General features: G+C 44.4%; 1 long non-coding RNA gene across 1 annotated transcript in view; it reads left to right on the top strand.

The window, feature by feature from the left end:
* LOC132206093 (uncharacterized) overlaps positions 1-17,355 on the top strand; it is a 23,953-nt gene extending 6,598 nt beyond the window's left edge. The window contains exon 2 of the long non-coding RNA XR_009442815.1: positions 17,062-17,355. This is a non-coding gene — a long non-coding RNA (uncharacterized LOC132206093). The remainder of the gene's footprint in view (positions 1-17,061) is intronic.
* The last annotated feature ends 3,407 nt before the right edge of the window (positions 17,356-20,762 follow it).

Raw genomic sequence — 20,762 nt, 5'->3', positions numbered from 1 at the left:
CAAGCACCTGCCTTTGGCTCATATCCCTTCGTAGCTTTGTTTAACAAAAACTTATCAAGATCAGATTTAAAATGAGCAACTTTTTGTTCACCGGGTGTGAGTGTTGCTGGCTGGGCCACTCGATGTTACTGGGTCATAATTCTGAACTCACTTCCTGACATCACAGTTGCCAACTTATACCCCAAGATCTTCAGTGCTGCCTCAAAGTGCCAGGGACCCGGTTCAATTCCACCCTCGAGTGACTGTCTGTGTAGAGTTTGCCACATTCTCCCCGTGTCTGCGTGGGTTTCCTCCAGGTGCTCTGGTTTACTCCCACAGTCCAAAGATGTGCAGGCTCGGTGGATTGTCTGTGTTAAATTGCCCATAGTGCTCGGGGATGTGTGGATTAGCTGGGTTATGAGGGAGGGGTCTGGGGGGATGCTCTGAGGGCCGGTGTGGACTTGTTGGGCCTGTTTCCATATCCTAGGGATTCTATGATTCTGTGATGAAGGCGGCTGAGAACCACCTGGGATGTGATATTCACAGCGACCCAGCCAGTGACATCTGAATCCTACAAATGAATAAAGAGATAATAATGCACCCAGAATGTCTCTGCGCACCCCCAAGTGTTTGTTTAATGATTCTGGTGCACTCACCTCCTCTCTGACCAGGGGTTTATTCCATCTATCGCACATTCTTTGTGCAGCAACATTGGAATGAGATCTTGGCTGATCTCCTTTGTGCATTGAAAAATTTCCTGATCGCAATCGTGGAAAATCTATTTCCAAATTTCAGTCAGCCTTACCTAAAAATAAGGTGTCTGCCTGGTGAAGCTACAACACAGGACTACTTGTATGGCAAAGAGGAAAAGCAGTGAGTGATAGACTGGGCTATGTGATTCCAACAGAGCTGATCGACATCCACTTCATGAATGTGGAGAACAATTAAATAACTAAGAAGAGGATGAGGCTCCACAACTATCCACATCGTCAATGATGGGGGAGCCTCACACGTCTGTGCCAATTACAAGACTGCAGCATTTGTATCTACCTTCACTCAGAAGCGTGAAGTGGATGATATACCTCAGCCTCCTACTGAGGACCCCAGCATCCCAGGGGATGGTCTTCAACTGATTCCATTGCCTCAAAGTGAAATCAAGAAACAGCTGATGGTACTGAGTGCAGCAAAGCCATTGGCCCTGATAACATTCCAACTATGTTACTGAAGACACGTGCTCCAGAACTGGCTGCAGCCCTTTGCTGAGCTATTCCAGTTTAGTGATAACACGAGCATCCATCCGGAAATGTGAGAAATTGCTAAAAGTTGTCCCGTCCACAAAAAAAAGGACATTTCTGCATACCACCTCATTAACCTTCTCTTGATCAGGAGCAAAGTGAAGGAAAGGGTTATTGACAATGCTAACAAGTAGCACCTGCTCAGAAATAAACGATTCATTGATGCTCAGTTTGGTTCCAACAGAGACACTCAGTTCCTGAGCTCATTATAACCCTGATGCAAAATGCTGAACTCCCGAAGTGAAGAGATATTTTCAGATCTAGACATCAAGACAACACTTAACCAAGTGTGGCATGAAGGAAGCTTAGCACAACTGGAATCAACAGGAATCGGGGGAAAACTCTTTTCTGGTTAGAGTCACATCTGGAACACAGGAAAATGGTTATGGTTGTTGGAGGTCAAACATCTCAAACCCAGGACATCTCTGCAGGAGTTCCTCAGGATAGTGTCCTCGGCCTGTCCAACTGCAACCGCTTCATCAATGACCTTCCCTCTACCATTATATTTGAAATGGAGAAGTTCACTCATAGTTCTGCTCAGCACCAGTTGCAATGCCCCAGGGCCGAAACAGTCCATCGCAACATGCCGCAGACCTGAACACACGCTGACTTTTGCTGAAAATTTGCAAGTAATGTTTGTGCCTGGCAATGACCATCTCCAAAATGAGAGAATTCAATCACTGTCCCTTGACATTCAATGGCATCACCATTTCCAAATCTTCCACTGTCACCATCCTGGGGTTACGTTTGAGCCAAAATGACCTGGGCCTATCATATAAAGACTGTGGCCAAGATCATACCAGGGTCTGTAATCAGACAGGGGCTGAATAACTCACCTGGTGACTCTCTTAAAAAACATCCACCATTAACAACGCATAAATCAGGAGTGTGTTGGAATACTTCCCAGTTGCTTGGATGAGTGCAGCATCATCGACACTCAAGAAGCTTGACACCATCCAGGCAAAATAATGTTGTGTAATAATTTCACGTCACCTCCTCAATTTAGTTAGCAACAGAAGTTGAAAGGAGCAGGAATGGGCCATTCAGCCCCTCAAGCATTTTTCTACCCTCTATGAGGTCTGTGGCCAAGCCCAAGCACCTGCCTTTGGCTCATATTCCTGCATAGCTTTGTTTAACAAAAATTTATTGACTCAGATTTAAAATGAAGAACTTTTTGTTTGTGGGATGTGGGCACTGGTGGCTGGGCCAGCATTTATTACCCATTAGACAAGCAAACTGATAACACACTCCGCACTAGAGTTGGACCAAGCCAAATAACCAGTGTGGAAACACCTTTCAAGATCTGAAGTATTTTCTTATGTTAGCATCTGAGCTACATCCTACTTGTTTCCAATATTGATCTGGAGTAGTCTCCAAAAATGCAGTTTAGTGTCATATTCAGAAGTAAAATTAGAATCGCAGCATTAGTGCTCCAGTAGTGAAGCAAATGTTGGTTTTGTTTTATTTACTCACTGTTGGCGGCAAGGCAGGCTGTACTGAGCTCTTTGAGACCTCGAAAAACTCTGCTGGGAAATTATGAGGTCCGTGTGTACAAGGGTTAATCAAACATGGTTTAAGGGCATGCACCTAAAATGAGGTGTTGTTCAGGAATGTCATTTCTGTAGACAATTATACACTTCACACTTTTCTGATGCTCTTCTTCATCTGCATCAAAGGGACTGGTTTTCTAAAATATTTGAATTGCAGTTGGAATTCTAAAAGGAGAAAAGTGATGGCCTCAGACGCCTGTTAAGGAAAGCCACTTAGCTCAAAATAAAAGTGAAAGATGAAATTTAAGTGAAAAGTAGAATCGGTATGCATATACAGGAACCTGAACAGGCTTATTAGAATAATTTGATATTTAAACAAAAAAAATCCCTTTTTGGCATTTCAGTTGCATTTTGCAGAATGTTTAAACATGATCTTAAATCCAGTGACTAATTACTCCAAGCTTTCCCATACGTGTACAGACCAGCTTTAGGTTTATGTTGTTTGTTCTTCCAGCCACAAGCAGTTTATTCCTCTGTCCTGTTCCTTGTCTGGAATGCAGCATGGAACCATTGAAGCAGCAAAGGACCTAAATAAGCTATTGACTATAGCCCTTTGACAGGACTCTGGTGCTCTAATTACAGCCTATCCTAGTGCTGTGCTGATATCCCTTTACTCCTGGCTGAATAAGGCATTCATGTTACCTTATTGATAAATAGTGGTATGCGTGGCCAAGTTAGAGGCAACAGGATACTGTGATTTGGCTGATAGAAACAACAGCACCAGGATGAGGTAGTGGCTGGTGAGAGAGTCAATCATATCCAAGAAATGGTGGGAATGAGTGCTCGCAACGGCACTGGAAAGTACGAGTTTGTTTTCCTGATGTTTGCTTACCAGGGTTCATCTTTGGGCATCTTCACGTTCAGTTTTTGTGGAACAAGGCTAAATCAGTTGCTTTCAGGTAAATTTCTCCTTCCTCAGTGAGGACAAATCTGCAGATGACTGAGGTGAGTCAAATACTATGAATGAAAATTGAAAACTGCAATCTCCAGTGTGGAAGCAGCTATTCTCCTCTGGATGGATGCCTGAAAGATGAAGTAACATTGCTCAGATAGAAAGAATTCTGTATATTCCTACTTATAAGGCTGGTTAAGCCCATTTGTGACTCCCTTTAATATAAAAACAGATAGGATATGACATGCTGAGCCAGGAGAAAATTGGCACAGGATTTATAAGATGAGTGAGATGAATGCATGACTTAAAGACAAGTATGATAGAAATGGGTTTGGATTCATGAGGCATTGAACACAACATTGGGGGAATGGTGAACTATACTGTACCATCTTTAGCTGAACTGTGTTGCAGCAAGAAATCTTGAAACTATGGGCTTCAGGTATGTAATTCTTTAAAAATTGCATCCCAGGTTGACAAGCTGCTAAGAAGGTATCTAACATGCTTGCCTTCATCGCTCAGACCTTTAAGTGTCGGAGTTGTACGTCATGTTGAGGTTGTACGGGAGATCGGCGAGGTTTCTTTTGGAATACTGTGTCCCGTTCTGGTTGCCCTGCTGTGGGAAGGAAATTATTAAATTGGAGAGGGTCAGAATAGATTTACCAGGATAATGCTGGGAAGGGAGGGTTTGAGACAGAGAAACAGGCTGAATAGGTGGGAATTTTATTTACTGGAGCACAGGAGGTTAAGGGGTGACATTATAGGGGTTCATAAATCACGAGGGGAATAGATAAGGCAAGAAGGAAGGATCTTTTTCCGAGGATGGGGAGTTCAAAACTCAGGGGCATATTTTTAAGGTAAGAGGGGAAAGTTTTAAAAAGGACACGAGGGTCATATTTTTTGTACAGAGGGTGGTTTGTGTGTGGAATGAAGTGGCAGGGGACGCTGTGGGTGCGGGTAGAGGTATTACATTTAAAAGACATTTGGATAAGTACGTGAATAGAAAAAGTTTGAGGGATATGGGACAAATGCAGGAAAGTGGGACTAGTTTAGTTTGGGTACATGGTTGGCATGGACTAGTTGGACTGAAGGGTCTATTTCCATGCTGTATGATTCTAAAAATCACTGTAGCTCTAGAATCGCATATAGGCCAGACCAGGTAATGATGGCAGGTTCGCTCCGTAAAAGACTTGAGTGAAGCATATAAATATTTCCCCAACAATCGTTTCAGGGTCAGACATAGACTCTGAATTCCGGATTGTTACTGAATTCAATGAGTTTTGTCAAGCACGAGCTGTGTGTCATGAAACCAGGGTAGGAGAGTGGGCCAGAAGGGGCAGATGGAAATTAATGTGGGAAAGTGTGAGGTTTAAAGACTTTGGTATGAAGTCTCAAAATGTAGCCCAGTTAAGAAAAAGGGCTTTGGAAATCTGAAACACAAAGGATCTTCGGAGTCCTGGTTCAGAATTCTCTTAAGGTAAACATGCAGGTTGATTTGATAGTTAGAAAGACAAATGCAATGTTAGCATTTATTTTGAGAGGGCCACAATACAAGAGCAGGGATTCACTGCAGAGGCTGAATAAGGCACTTGTCTGACCACATTTGAAATATTGTGAATAGTTTTGGGTTCTGTATCTAAGGATGGATGTGCTGGCCTTGTAGGGGTCGAGAGGAAGTTCACAAGAATGGTCCCAGGAATGAAGGGCTTGTCATACAACAAGCAGTTGAGGACTTTGGGCCTGTCCACAATGGAGTTGAGAAGGATGAGAGGGATCTCATTGAAACTTACAGAATACTGATAAGAGTGGATGTACAGCAAATATTTCAACTGGTAGGAGAGACTAAGACACCAGGGCACAGCCTCAGGGTGAAGGGACAACCCTTTAGTACTGAGATAGGAGGAATTTCTTCAGGAAGAGGGTGGTGAACCTGTGGAACTCATTTCCGCAGAAGGTTGTGGAGATCAAGTCATTGAGTGTAGTTAAGACAAAGACGGGTATGTTTGTGATTATAAGGGGAACAAGGGTTAAGGGGAAAAGGCAGGAGGAAGGGTTGAGAAGCATACCAGTCATGACTGAATGGTGCAGCAGCCCTGACGGGCCAAATGGCCCAATTTTGTTCTCGTATATTATGGTCTCATGGTCTAAGGGCCAGGTGATAATGTGGCCAACCACAAGTGCCCACTTGCAGAAATAAATTAATCGATGATCCTACAGGGGGCCCTTTGGTAAGATGTAAACCTGACACTTATAGATTGGAGAAGTCATTGTGTCATTTCTAGCACTGGACCAAGGCCCTAGTATAGAACCCCAGGGTTGCTTACTTCCTCTGTATCCTCAATCCAGGCTGCCTTTGTCAAGTGTGGGCCATAGCTGAACTTTGATGATGAAGATTGATTAAGTTAGGACTTCTGCTTGACGGGAAGAAGACTGAGAGGACATGTGATAGAAGTTTTCAAAATCATGATCGGCCTGCATAGAGTAAAGATAGCAATGTAGAAAATAGGTGCAGGAGTAGGCCATTTGGCCCTTCACTATAATCGTGGCTGATCATGCAATCTCAGTATCCCATTCCCACCCTCTCCCCATCCTCCTTTATCCCGTTATCCACAAAGGCCACGTCCTGTTCCTGCTTGAATATATCGAATGAACTGGCTCCAATAGCTTTCTGTAGCAGAAAATTCCACAGGCTCACAACTCTCTGAATGAAGAAATTCTTCCTCATCTCAGTCCTGAAAGGATTACCCCTTTTACTCTTACACTGTGACCCCTTGTCCTGGACTTCCCCAACATTGGGAATAGTCTTTCCACATCAGTCCCATCAGGACTTTGTATGTTTCTTTGAGATCCCCCTCATTATCCTAAGTTCCAGCGAATGCAGGTCAAGTCAACCCAATCCTTGCTCATATGTCAGCCCTGCCATCCCAGGAATCAGTCTGGTGAACCTTCACCAGACTCCCCGTGTAGCAAGAATAACCTTCCTCAGGCTGTGAGACCAAAACTACACACAATACTCAAGGTGTGGCCTCACCAAGGCCTTGTATAACTGCAGCAAGACATCCCTACTCTGATACTCAAATCCTCTCACTATGAAGGCCAGCATGCCAATAACTTTCCTTACTGTCTGCCACATCTGTATGCCAACCTTCAGTAACTCTTCTGCCATGGCACCCAGGTCTTGTTGCACCTGCCCTTTTCCTAAACTGCTACCATTCAGATAACTATCTTCCTTCCTGTTTTTGTGGTTGAAGTGGGTAACCTCACATTCAATCACATGATATTGCACTTGCCAAGTATTTGCTGACTCAGCCAGCTGCCCAAGTCACCCTGAAGCCTCTTAGCATCCTCTTCACAGCACACGCTGCCACCTTGCTTAGTGTTTTCTGCAAACTTGGAGATATCACCTTCATTTCCTTTGTCCAAATTGTTAATGTACATTGTGAACAGATGGGGTCCCAGCACTGAAACCTGTGGCACACCATCTGTCACTGCCTACCACTCTGAAAAGGACCCATTTACCCAAACTCCGTGCTTCCTGTCTCCCAACCAGTTCTTTACTCATGGCAATACATTGCCTCCAATACCATAAAAGCTGGCTAATTTTGCCGACTAATCTCTTGTGTGGAACCTTGTCAAAAGCCATTTGAATGTTCAGACACACAACATCTACTGATTCACCCTTGTCTACTCTACTGGTCACATCGTCAAAAAATTCTGGAAGATTTGACAAACGTGATTTCCTTTTAATGAATCCATACTGACTTGCACTGATCCTGTCACTGCTTTCCAAATGCTCAGTTATTCCATCCTTAATGATTGACTCCGGCATTTTCCCCACCACCAATGTCAGGCTAACTGATCTGTAATTCCCCATTTTCTCTCCTTTTTCAACGTGTGGGATTCCATTTGCTACCCTCTAGTCCATTGGAACTGTTCCAGAGTCTACAGAATGCTGGAAAATGATCACCAATACTTCTACTATTTCTCAGGCCACTTCCTTAAGCGCTCTGGGATGCAAAGCATCAGACCTTAGGGATTTATTAGGTTTTAATCCCAAAAACTTCCCCAAATATCATTTTCTGTCGAATAAGGATTTCCTTCAGGCCCTCCTTCATGCTTGGCCCTCTGCCCACTGGCATTTCCTGAAGATTATTTGTGTCCTCCTTAGTAAAGACAGATCCAAAGTATTGCTTAACTGGTCTGCCATTTCTTTGTTGTCCATTATGATTTCACCTGATTTAACCTGCAAGGGACCTACTTCTGTCTTCACATGTCTTTTTCTCTTCACATATCTGTAGAAGCTTTTGCAGCCAGTTTATTTCTGTTTTCCACAAGCTTACTTTCATCTTCTATTTTCCCTTTGCAAATTAAACCATTTGTCCACCTGAGCTGAATTTTAAATTTCTCCCAGTCCTCAGGTTTGCTGCAGTTTCTGGTGAACTTTTATGCCTTCTCTTTGGTTTTAGATAGAGAGAAACTATTCTCTCTCATGAAAGAGAAAGAGAATGAGAGGGTATAGATTTAAATTAATGTGGAAAAGAAATTAGAATGATGTGAGAAAAACTTATTTCCCCAGTGAATATTGCGAGTCTGGAATGCATTGCCTGGAAATGTGAGCGAAGCAGGTTGAATTAAAGCATTCAAGAGAGGCATTGGATAAATATTTGGACAGAAATGGAGTGCAGGGATATGGAGAAGGGGCAGGAGGCTGGCACTAGAGAATAGAACTGATGCAGATGTATTGGACTGTATGGCTTCCTTCTGCATGGTAACAATTCTGTGATTCTCTGATATGTATCTATGGTTGCTCGCATCAAGCATCCCCCAGCCTTTTAGGATTCTCAAGGCACCACCCCAATCCACTTGCAGGATGCTTTTAAGCTTAAAATCAGTGTTTTATGTTTCTCTGGTATTGAAATATTGCTGCATGGATATAGTACGTGCCAAGCTCACAGAATGGACCAGGCTGCATCTCAGGGCTGTTTGCTAACTCTCTTGGCAATCACTCACTGTGAGACTATCTGGATGTTCACAGCATCCCTGCCATGCCACATTGCATTTTGTCCCCTCAGTCAGAATTACATTGCTCTCAGAATTTCTGTCTTGCATTGCATTTCCGTGCAGACACAAAGCCAGGAAGCTTGTGCAAGGAAGATAGCTCTCAGCGAATGCATAAAATGTCAGGCAGCCCATCACTGGTCTTGGCTCTTTCTGCCAAATTGTGTGTTGTCCACTCCTGGAGTGACAGAAAGGGAGGGATAGAGTGAGATGAAACTGGGTGATACAGTAGCTAGTGCTGGTGCAGGTGGGACAGAGTGCTGGGCAGAGCAGAGATGCCATATAGTTTGCAGAATCAGGGCTTGGGTGGGTGAGGACAAGTGAGAGAAAATAAGAAATAGGAACAGGATTAGGCCATACTGCCCCTTGAGCCTACTCCACCGTTCAACTGGACCATGGCTGGCCTGACTTTCCTCACATCCAATTTCTGACATTTTCTCATAATTTTTGATTCTCCAACTGATCAAGAATCCATTTGTCTCAGCTCTAGATGCACAAACTCTGCCCTCACAGCTCTCTGTGGCAAGGAATTCAAAAAAATCACAACCTTCTGAGAGAAGAAATTCATCTGTATGATAGTCTTAAATTTGCACCACTACATTCTCAGACTATGCTCCCTGGCCCTAGACTGTTCCATGAGGGCAAACAGCCTCTCAAGATTTGCCCTGTCAAAGCACTGAAGAATCCTATATGATTACTGGAGGTCACCTCTCACTCTTCTACATTCCAGTGAGTACAGTCCCAACCTGTTTAGTCATTACTCAAATGACAATCGCTCCATAACTGGGAGAATCCTAGTGAACTTTTTCTGAACTGTCTCCAGTGAAATGATATCTTTCCTTAAATAGGACCAAAATTGCTCACAGTACTGCTTGTGGTTTCAACAGGACCAAAGATCCTTGGAATTTGGAGAAGGACCAGAGGATTGGAAAACTCCCAATGTGTCACCCCTACTCAAAAGGGGAGAGGGGTAAAAAACAAGTAACTGTAGCCCTATTGTTGGAAAACTGTTGGAATCAGTTACGAAGGAAGTAGCCGCACAGCATTTGGAAAATCATCATCTGATGATGTAGAATCAGCAGGACTTCGTGAAAGGGAAATGGTGTCTCAGAAACTTAGAGTTCTTTGAGGAGGTCTCAATCAGAGTGGGTAGAGTGAAGCCAGTCAGTATGTTGCATTAGGATACCCAGAGTGTGTTAGACAAAGTTGCTGTCTACAAAGTGATACACAATTTGCCTTCATCTGCCAGGCCTGGGCAAATGCACAAGCCATATCTGACAGCGCCAGACTGACAGCACTCAGCCGAATGCACCGCAGAATTTAAAGATCAAGCCTGAGCGAGTGATGCAGATATCCTAGCTCTGGGAGGTCCTTCCTGGTGAGCAGTAGGATCAGGCAAAAGCATTGTCATAGGGTAAGGGGAGGTAATGAATCGCACTTGGGATGATTTGGTAAGAAATCTTACCAGGTCTCTCAGTGAGGTATCCTCTGTGAGACTCAACAAAATTGACACAGAGCCAAATTATGATAAGATTCAGCCACAGAATTGCCCATTATGTCTGCACTGGGTCCTGGCACATTTTAACTTGGCGCCAATCTAATGCCTTTGCAGTGTAAACCTGCAGACACTTTGCAATGGCCTCTGATGTGCCTCAGTTGAATTTGTCTCCACCACACAGCGTTACAAAGATATTAACAGGGGTTGATTTGCTGTGATGTTGGTGTAACTTGATTGAAAGTGGACACATTGACTTAACACACTCTCAATTCCAACAATCTATTTATGCTTGATGTAGAGCATCTAGACTTGAAACGTTAGCTTGTTCTCTCTCCATGGATGCTGCCTGACCTGCTGTGATCTCCAGAATGTTTTGTTTTCAGCACAGATTCCTGCATCTGCAGTAATTTGCTCTGATCTATTTATGTTTGCCTCCAAGCTGCTGGCAAATATAGGGATAGTCCAAATTTGGGGATAGCATTCCAGATGTTGTTACCAATATTTATTGGATTGGATCTATCTAATTAAAGGACAAGTCAATTTTTCCAGGTGAACATTGTGAGGATGATGTAAAGGCTTGTTTGGCCCCTGCAGACTTAGCAGAGAGCTTCAGGATGGCAGTGTCTGTCGGATTTCTGATTTTGCAACAGAACTGCTGCTGCATGAAGTGGGGACATGAGGTGTTAAAATTCAGGCAACTTCCCAATATTCTAAATATTTGTTAACTTAGTTTCTAATTTCCGTTAAACCACAATTTCTAAACATCCTCCATTTCTTTTGTCATTTCTCTGGTTGCATTGTTTTGATCGAACTGTAACTGTTACAATTTCACACTTTATTTCAGTGAGTGGGGGAGAAACCCATTCGGGAATTTATTTATTCATTTATTAATCCCACTCGTGTTAAAGGGTGAGACACTTGAGTTCTGAGGAAAGACTTGGGTTCTTCGTTTGAACTAACAGCTGCTGTGGTGGGGATTTGAACACATAGAACATAGAACATAGAACAGTACAGCACAGAACAGGCCCTTCAGCCCACAATGTTGTGCCGACCATTGATCCTCATGGATGCACCCTCAAATTTCTGTGACCATATGCATGTCCAGCAGTCTCTTAAATGACCCCAATGACCTTGCTTCCACAACTGCTGCTGGCAACGCATTCCATGCTCTCACAACTCTCTGCGTAAAGAACCTGCCTCTGACATCCCCTCTATACTTTCCACCAACCAGCTTAAAACTATGACCCCTCGTGCTAGCCATTTCTGCCCTGGGAAATAGTCTCTGGCTATCGACTCTATCTATGCCTCTCATTATCTTGTATACCTCAATTAGGTCCCCTCTCCTCCTCCTTTTCTCCAATGAAAAGAGACCGAGCTCAGTCAACCTCTCTTCATAAGATAAGCCCTCCAGTCCAGGCAGCATCCTGGTAAACCTCCTCTGAACCCTCTCCAAAGCATCCACATCTTTCCTATAATAGGGCGCCCAGAACTGGACGCAGTATTCCAAGTGCGGTCTAACCAAAGTTTTATAGAGCTGCAACAAGATCTCACGACTCTTAAACTCAATCCCCCTGTTAATGAAAGCCAAAACACCATATGCTTTCTTAACAACCCTGTCCACTTGGGTGGCCATTTTAAGGGATCTATGTATCTGCACACCAAGATCCCTCTGTTCCTCCACGCTGCCAAGAATCCTATCCTTAATCCTGTACTCAGCTTTCAAATTCGACCTTCCAAAATGCATCACCTCGCATTTATCCAGGTTGAACTCCATCTGCCACCTCTCAGCCCATCTCTGCATCCTGTCAATGTCCCGCTGCAGCCTACAACAGCCCTCTACACTGTCAACGACACCTCCGACCTTTGTGTCGTCTGCAAACTTGCTGACCCATCCTTCAATTCCCTCGTCCAAGTCATTAATAAAAATTACAAACAGTAGAGGCCCAAGGACAGAGCCCTGTGGAACCCCACTCACCACTGACTTCCAGGCAGAATATTTTCCTTCTACTACCACTCGCTGTCTTCTGTTGGCCAGCCAATTCTGTATCCAAGCAGCTAAGTTCCCCTGTATCCCATTCCTCCTGACCTTCTGAATGAGCCTTCCATGGGGAACCTTATCAAATGCCTTACTGAAGTCCATATACACCACATCCACAGCTTGACCCTCATCAACCTTACTAGTCACATCCTCAAAAAACTCGATAAGGTTTGTAAGGCATGACCTACCCCTCACAAAGCCGTGTTGACTGTATTTGATCAAGCCATGCTCTTCCAGATGGTCATAAATCTTATCCCTCAGAATCCTTTCTAACACCTTGCAGACGACAGACGTGAGACTTACCGGTCTATAATTGCCGGGGATTTCCCTATTTCCTTTCTTGAAGAGAGGAATTACATTTGCCTCTCTCCAGTCCTCAGGTACGACTCCAGTGGAGAGCGAGGATGCAAAGATCTTCGCAAGTGGCGAAGCAATTGCATTTCTCGCTTCCCAAAGCAGCCGAGGACAAATCTGATCCGGGCCTGGCGACTTGTCAATCTTAATGTTTGACAAAATTTTCAGTACATCAGCTTCCTCTATCTCTATCCATTCCAGCATGCACACCTGCTCTTCAAAGGTTTCATTCACTACACAGGTCGTTTCTTTCGTAAAGACAGAAGCAAAAAACTCATTTAGGGCTTCCCCTACCTCCTCAGGCTCCACACACAAGTTCCCTATGCTATCCCTGATCGGCCCTACTCTTTCTTTGACCATTCTCTTATTCCTCACGTAAGTGTAAAATGCCTTTGTGTTTTCCCGGATTCCTTCTGCCAAGCCTTTCTCGTGTCCCCTCCTGGCTCTCCTCAGACCATTTTTGAGCTCCTTCCTTGCCTGCATGTAATCCTCTCTAGCTGAACTTGACCCTAGCTTCCTCCACCTTATGTAAGCTACCTTCTTCCTTTTCACTAGAAGCTCCACCGCTCTCGTCATCCAAGGTTCCTTTATCTTACCCCGTCTTGCCTGTCTCAGAGGGACATATTTACTCATCACTCCCAACAACTGTTCCTTAAACCATCTCCACATGTCTATAGTTCCCTTACCATGGAACAACTGCTCCCAGTCCATGCTTCCTAACTCGTGTCTAATCGCATCATAGTTTCCTCTTCCCCAATTAAATATCCTCTCATTCTGCCTAATCCTCTCCTTCTCCATAGCTATGTAGAATGAGAGAGTGTTATGGTCACTATCACCAAAATGCTCACCCACCACAAGATCTGATACCTGCCCCGGCTCGTTTCCGAGCACCAAGTCTAGAATGGCCTCTCCCCTCGTCGGCCTGTCAACGTACTGCGTTAGGAAACCCTCCTGAACACACCTTACAAAAACAGCTCCATTCAAATCTTCTGCTCGAAGGAGGTTCCAATCAATATTAGGAAAGTTAAAGTCACCCATTACAACAACCCTACTGCGTCCACACTTTTCCAAAATCTGTCGACCTATGCTTTCTACAATCTCCCTGCTGCTATTGGGGGGCCTGTAGTAAACCCCTAACGAGGTGACTACTCCCTTGCTGTTCCTAATTTCCACCCATACTGACTCAGTAGGCAGATCTTCCTCGACAATGGAAGCTTCTGTAGCTGTGATACCCTCTCTGATTAGTAGTGCTACACCCCCTCCTCTTTTTGCCCCCTCCCTATTCTTTTTAAATGTTCTAAACCCTGGAATATCCAGCAACCATTCCAGCCCATGAGAAACCCATGTCTCTGTTATGGCCACAACATCATAGCACCAGGTACTGATCCATGCTCTAAGTTCATCACTTTTATTCCTGATACTCCTTGCATTAAAGCAAACACACTTTAACCGATCCCTTGGTTCCTTCCCAGGAAAATCCTTCCCACTAGCTGGTCTACCTCTTGCTACTGCCTCACCTGCATCAACGCTCACCTCTGGTATACAGCTCAGGTTCCCACCCCCCTGCCATACTAGTTTAAACCCTCTCGAACTACTCGAGCAAACCTTCCACCCAGGACATTGGTCCCCTTCCAGTTCAGATGCAACCCGTCCTTCTTGTACAGGTCCCACCTTCCCCAGAAGGCATCCCAATTATCAACATATCTGAAACCCTCCCTCCTACACCAGCTGCGTAGCCACGTGTTCAGCTGCGCCCGCTCCCTGTTCCTCACCTCGCTATCTCGTGGCACCGGTAGTAAACCAGAGAACACTACTCTGTTCGTCCTGCTCTGCAGCTTCCATCCTAACTCCCTGAAATCACTTTTTATATCCTCAAACCTATTTCTGGCTATATCATTTGTGCCAATATGTAACACGATTTCTGGCTGTTCACCCTCCCCTTTCAGAACTTTATACACCCGATCGGAGACGTCCCGGACCCTGGCACCAGGGAGGCAACATACCTTCCGGGAATCCCGATCTTGCCCACAAAATCTCCTGTCGATTCCCCTAACTATCGAGTCCCCTACCACGAGTACTTTTCTATTCTGCCCCCTTCCCTTCTTTGCCACAGTGTCAGGCTCAGTGCCAGAGAACTGACTACTATGGCTTTCCTCTGGTAGGTCAACCCCCCCAGCAGTATCCAAAACGGTATACTTATTGCTGAGGGGAATGCCCACAGGGGATCTCTGCACTGTCTGTCTGTCCCCTTTCCTCCCCCTAACTGTAACCCATCTATCCTCGTCCTGAGCCTTAGGAGTGACCAACTCCCGATAACTCCTCTCAATTACCCCCTCTGCCTCCCGAATGATCCGTAGTTCATCCAGCTCCAGCTCCATTTCCCTAACACGGTTTTCAAGGAGCTGTAGCTGGGTGCACTTCCCGCAGATGTAGCCAGCGGAGACGTGTGCCACATCTCCCAACTGCCACATTTTGCAGGAGGAGCAAGCAACTGCCCTAGCATCCATACCCCACTTATCTGAACACCCACTCAATACTAAAGCAGAAAGCTCACTTCAAGTAATAATAACAAACTTATGTTCAATAGAGAAAGTTTAGAATGAACCTTACCTTATTAACTAGGTTAGAGGAGGAGGGCGGGTGGGAGACACTACAGTTGTAGAGTCTCGGGTTAAGCCGCCTTGCTGAGATATATGGTCACTGCTTTCCTTCCCGGCTGCCCCTCTGGTCCTCGTCACTTCCTCTGCTGCTCCCGCTCCTTCTCTGAAAGAGGAAAAAAAAACACCGCTGCCCGCTACCGGTAAGTAATTTTAAAAATAAACTGCTTTACCTTAGCTGCATGTCCTCAGTGGTTCAAAAAGGGCTCGAAAAACAACTCCTGAATAAATTGTGTTTTGCTTAACAGAGTAGTTTGAGCAAACAAATTGCATCTGGAACACCGCACTTACAATTACCTCTAAAATAAGAAATTTAGAATCTAGACTGTCTTCTGAATAGTTTAAGGGTGTTAGGTCTGATTCACAAGAGCTTTGTGATTTGAGGGGAAGTATGTCGCCATGATGGAGGGAAATCATGGCAGGATCTTTTTTAACTGCTTCCCATTTGTAGAGTCTATTTTTCTCACTTTTTGCCTCAGTGCACTCTACGTCATTTCTCCTGATCTGGGAGATGACTGACTTCCAGACTGGGCCGCACATCGGTGAGCAGGATCACAGAAACAGGATGATTCCTACTCTATAACTTTGCCTGTAATTAGGATCTGACAGCACCTGGAAGGCCATGTTTCACATATTGAAGCTGACCTTGCCCCTCTGTCCCCCACTATCCATTTTTGATCTGAATACCAGGTGACCATTAAACTGTTTGGACAATTTGTAGATATATCCTCTGCCTTCTTCTGATGTTTGTCCAGTACTTGAACATCTCTCATTTCTGTGTTTGTATTCAAGATCTGTAGATCTGGACAGACATTTCATTCTAAGAGGTCCATTCCCAAGGTGGCTCAGCTGTGACATGTGGTGTTCCAGGGGACAGTGCTCATTCAGTGAGAACCTACACTCTGAACTCCTGTTCAACTCTGGAGCCTCCCTTTCTGATGAATACTGTATCAGGTGTTGCTGCCGTTAAAAGGCACTGAGGCTTTGTTCACGGAAGTGTACCTGAGGGGATTATATGATTTAAATCAAGAAAATAGAATACTTACTCCATTAGCATGTTGTAGGATGTGAAAGGAAGAACGCCTTTGTAATGACTCTTGATAATGATGACTATTCTTCTTCTTATAAAATCCATTAGTATTAATAAACATTGTCCTAGTCGAGATAACAAAGTGTAGAGCTGGATGAACACAGCAGGCCAAGCAGCATCTTAGGAGCACAAAAGCACAGAATCTGATGAAGTGCCCAGGCCCGAAACATCAGCTTTTGTGCTCCTCAGGTGATGCTTTGCCTGCTGTGTTCATCCAGCCCCACACTTTGTTATCTCAGATTCTCCAGTATCTGCAGTTCCTGCTATCTCTGTCCTAGTTGAGTTAGTTGAGTCTGAAGCCATGGAGGAGCCCAAAGTGAATCTATTGGTAGGCATTATACATTGTCATCAATGAAACTTGACCTTTATTGAGGGACCGAAGACTGAACCTTTGCATAGAAATCCAATGAACTAAGGGCAGCCCCAAAAATATTCTTGGCTACCTTGTATTATGAGAAAAGTTAAGATGGCCTATCTGATTGCTCTTGAATACTTTTATTTATCTCTCAAGCAAGAGTTAACAGACATGGCTAATACGTTATATCAATTGATATAACAGACATCAGATTCTGCTGTGGGGGTATGTGATCATCAGGACTCTTCCTTGCCTTTTTTATCTGAAACATTTTATATTTTCTTCTACCTCACTTTAGTCTCCATCAGCGTGCCTGGCATTGGCGGTGGTGAAGGTGAATGGGGCCTAATGGTGAAGATGGTACCTGAGGATCGGCAGCTTCAATGTTGGTTGGGTCTGGCGAGGCAGCGGTGGCGGTGGTGGTTCTGAGCTGGGTCAGAACTCGGACACAGCTGGACTCCTCTTGAAGCTATCGCTTTTCGTTTTCTCTCTCTCAAACTATCAAAATGGTGCTGGATTATGGTGACAAATGGAAGATTTTCATGTGTATTTTACAATGAAGTAGAGTAATAATAAACCTTTCACTCATGAATTAATGGTTCTTTTACTTATTATCTTTTGGATGCTCTATATTATCTCTTTGGGTAAAGAACAATAGTTTATTTTATATAAGGTGCTATTGTAAGCTACTTTTTCGGCTTAATGTCATTGAGGGCATACAAGAGACAGAGTGAGGTGGCTGGTAGATTTAGAGAAGTAATGACACAGCAGGATCAGGCCAGATAGGTAGATGGCTGTCACAAAAAGTAAGAAGGTAATTCAGAAGTCTCTCAACTTTTTTGAAGAGTGATTGTGTGTGGAATGAACTTCCAGAGGAAGTTGTGGATACGGCGACAATTACAATGTTTAGAAGTTTTTGAATAAGAAATACTTGGACAGATTTGGGCCATGTGCAGGCAGATGGGATTACTTTAATTTGGGATGATGGTCAGCATGGACTGATTGGACTGAAACATCTGTATTTGAGCTGTCTGACCCTACAATGCCAACCACATATCCGAAAATAACCTGATCCCATTTGCCAGCGTTTGTTCTATAGACCTCTAAAAGCTTCCTTTTCATGTAACCATCCAGATGTCTTTTAAATGTTGTAATTGTACCAGCCTCCACTTCTTCTGCTGCCAGTTCAATTCATCCACACACCATCGTCTGCATGAAAAAGTTATCCCTTAGATCCCTTTTAAATCTTTCCCCTCTCCTCTTTAACCCATGCCCTCTAGTTTTGGGCTCTACTGAGGTAAAAACACCTTGGCTATTCATCCTACCCTTTGTAGAATCATAGAATATCACAGTACTGATGAGATCCTTTGGCCCATTAAGTCAGTACCAACAAAAATACTTTACGACCTAGACTAGTCCCATTCTCCCACACAAGGCTCACAACCTTGATTTTTCTGACAGTTCAGGTGTTCATCCATAAATACAGACATGAAGTTCTTATTTAATGCACAGACAGTTTGCCCCAGTGGTCCAAAATAGGCCCTCTTCTTTCCCTAATCATTCCCTTCCCCTTGAAAAACTTGTAGAATGTTTGGGATGCTCCCTCATCTTACCCACCAGCAAGACTATCTTCTTTGCTCTTCTAATTGCTTTCCTGATATCTCCCTGCACTTTCTCTACTCCTCGAGGAACTCCATTGTTTTTCTCTCTTTGTACCTTTTATACATCTCTCTTTTCCTTTCCATCCAGTCCTGAATATTCTGAGACATCCAGCATTCTCCAGGCTTGTTGCTGTTACATTTCACCTGAAAGAGAACATGTTGAGCTCGCACTGCCCAGGGTCTTTTTCTGAACACACCTCACTGTTCTGCAGTAGATTCAACTTCAAGTAGCTGCTCCCAGTTTACTGTGGCGAAACCCTGCCTCCAAAAACCTGAAGGCAATTATTGGATTGATGATCAACCTGTTTGTATCACATCACGAACACTCCTGTGGCCAAGTCTAACTGCAGATCGGGTGACCACTTTGCAGAACACTGATACACTGTCCATGAGCTTCTGATTGCTTCCTACTTCAACACACCACCATGACGCCTGGCATCTTTGAAATAACTCCACAGAGGTTGGTATCCCATCACCAAGTCACCCTTTATATGCGCATGCAAAGCACAGAGCACTGACCCAGCTGGCATAGAGCCAGCCCTTAGAGCGAGCAGAACCCCCAACATTCCTGTTTCTTGTTTTCCCTATTTAAACATGCACACTTTATTAGTCAGTGTCGGTCCAACAACTGGAATCACCCATATTTAACAGTCCATTTTGTGCCCAGGAGATGTAAACCCTCAGTTATGTTTGTATAAATTGAAGCTTTTAGTATGCCAAAGTCAAAAAGGACTGAAAAATTAAGACAGAAATTACAAATGACCACATTTTTCTGTTACACAATTTACATATCAGCAATTCTACACAAGCTTGAGTATTTGCTGCCACTTTTTGGGCTGTTTTACTCGAGGCGTTAACTTTAGGCAATGCAATAACACTCCTGCTCATATCTGACATCCAGAACTCCTTGATTGGGTCTCTGTAGTGATTGGGACAAGGTGGATCTCATTGTCTACAAAGTTCTTGATTGGCCCAGGTTAACATCCCCAATGAGGAAAGCCTTGGCTGAGCAAGGAGATTGGAATCTCGTCCTGAGAACTGAGTCTGGTTTGGCTGGCCCAGAGCCCGTGTACTGTGTACGAGTGAATAAAGGGTGACTTGTTGATGGAACCTGGTCTCTGTCCAGTTATTTCAGTGGCGATGGGAGAAAACGGGCTATATCTGAACAACGTTCACTGGCAACTGTCATCTTGCATTTCTGATGATTCATACGATGCATTTCTGGCATTATACCACCATTTGGGAAGCTTGGCTCCTTTGAACCTGCTGTGAAAGACTGGGGCCAGGATGTGGAAAGAATGTGATTTTTTTTTGGGCAATCGACATTGGGGCAGATGAAAAGCAACAAGTAATCTTGACTGCGAATAGACCTGCAGAATTTTTTTGTGAAAAGGGGCTTAACTTTCCCAGAGGCACCAGACACTAAATCTTTCCAAGAGTTGACAGAGTTTGTGAAGGAATATTATGATCCAAAACTCCTCTCATCCTGACATGCTATTTAGTCAGAACAGGGGGAGCCCGTATTGGGATTTTTGATGAGGTGACGATGACTGGCAGATGCCTGTGATTTTGGGTTGAACCCGAATGAGACGCTAAGAGGCTATTTGGTATGTGGGATTAGTGACATAAACATGTAGAAGTCCCGACTGGCTAAAGCCCAACAGGATTTCAAACAGGCACTATCACTGGCTCTGTCATGAGAAAATGCACCAAGTGGAGAATGGGAGCGACAGGACACCCCAGCGGAAGTGGAAACCCTCACCTGTCTGAATGGGCTTGGGGAGCACCACGTGAATGTAGGCAATTGCAGAGCCTCACGCAGGCCATATCCTGAACAGACAGACCCTAGACCAGCCCACAGCAGAACCCCACAACAAAGCCAAGGGGCTAAACAGTTCTTCAGGATCTGGGCCGGCGAGCCATTGTATTTGTTGGCGGTACGCAGGCTCAAGACTGCAGAGGAGCCCTGCAAGGTCTGACCTGAGTAGGCCAGTACCCAGGAGAGTGCACACCCTGGAAAGTTCCCCTACATGTGTGTTGGGACAACTAACTTGCTCAGTAACATCCAACTTAGAGGCCAATTAAAATTAAGATTCATTAAATGGTCACCCAGTTCCCATGGAGATCGACACTGGCACAACTGTATCTGTGTTTGCAGAACCTGTCTTTAACAAGATTTTTAGGAACTCCAACATTTAAGCTTGTGCAAGGCCTCAGCCAGACTGAGAACATACACTGGGGAACCAGTACAGCTAAAGGGTATGACTTTGGTTCTGGTCTCCTACGAGAAGCAGTTGGTGCAGTCACGACTGATGATAGTGAAAGGCTCGGGCCCAGG

The sequence above is a fragment of the Stegostoma tigrinum genome, chromosome 30 (assembly GCF_030684315.1).
Source record: "Stegostoma tigrinum isolate sSteTig4 chromosome 30, sSteTig4.hap1, whole genome shotgun sequence".
NCBI classification, from domain to species: Eukaryota; Metazoa; Chordata; class Chondrichthyes; order Orectolobiformes; family Stegostomatidae; genus Stegostoma; species Stegostoma tigrinum.
The sequence above is the reverse complement of the archived record's forward strand: the minus strand, read 5'-3'. Positions and strand labels throughout refer to the sequence as shown.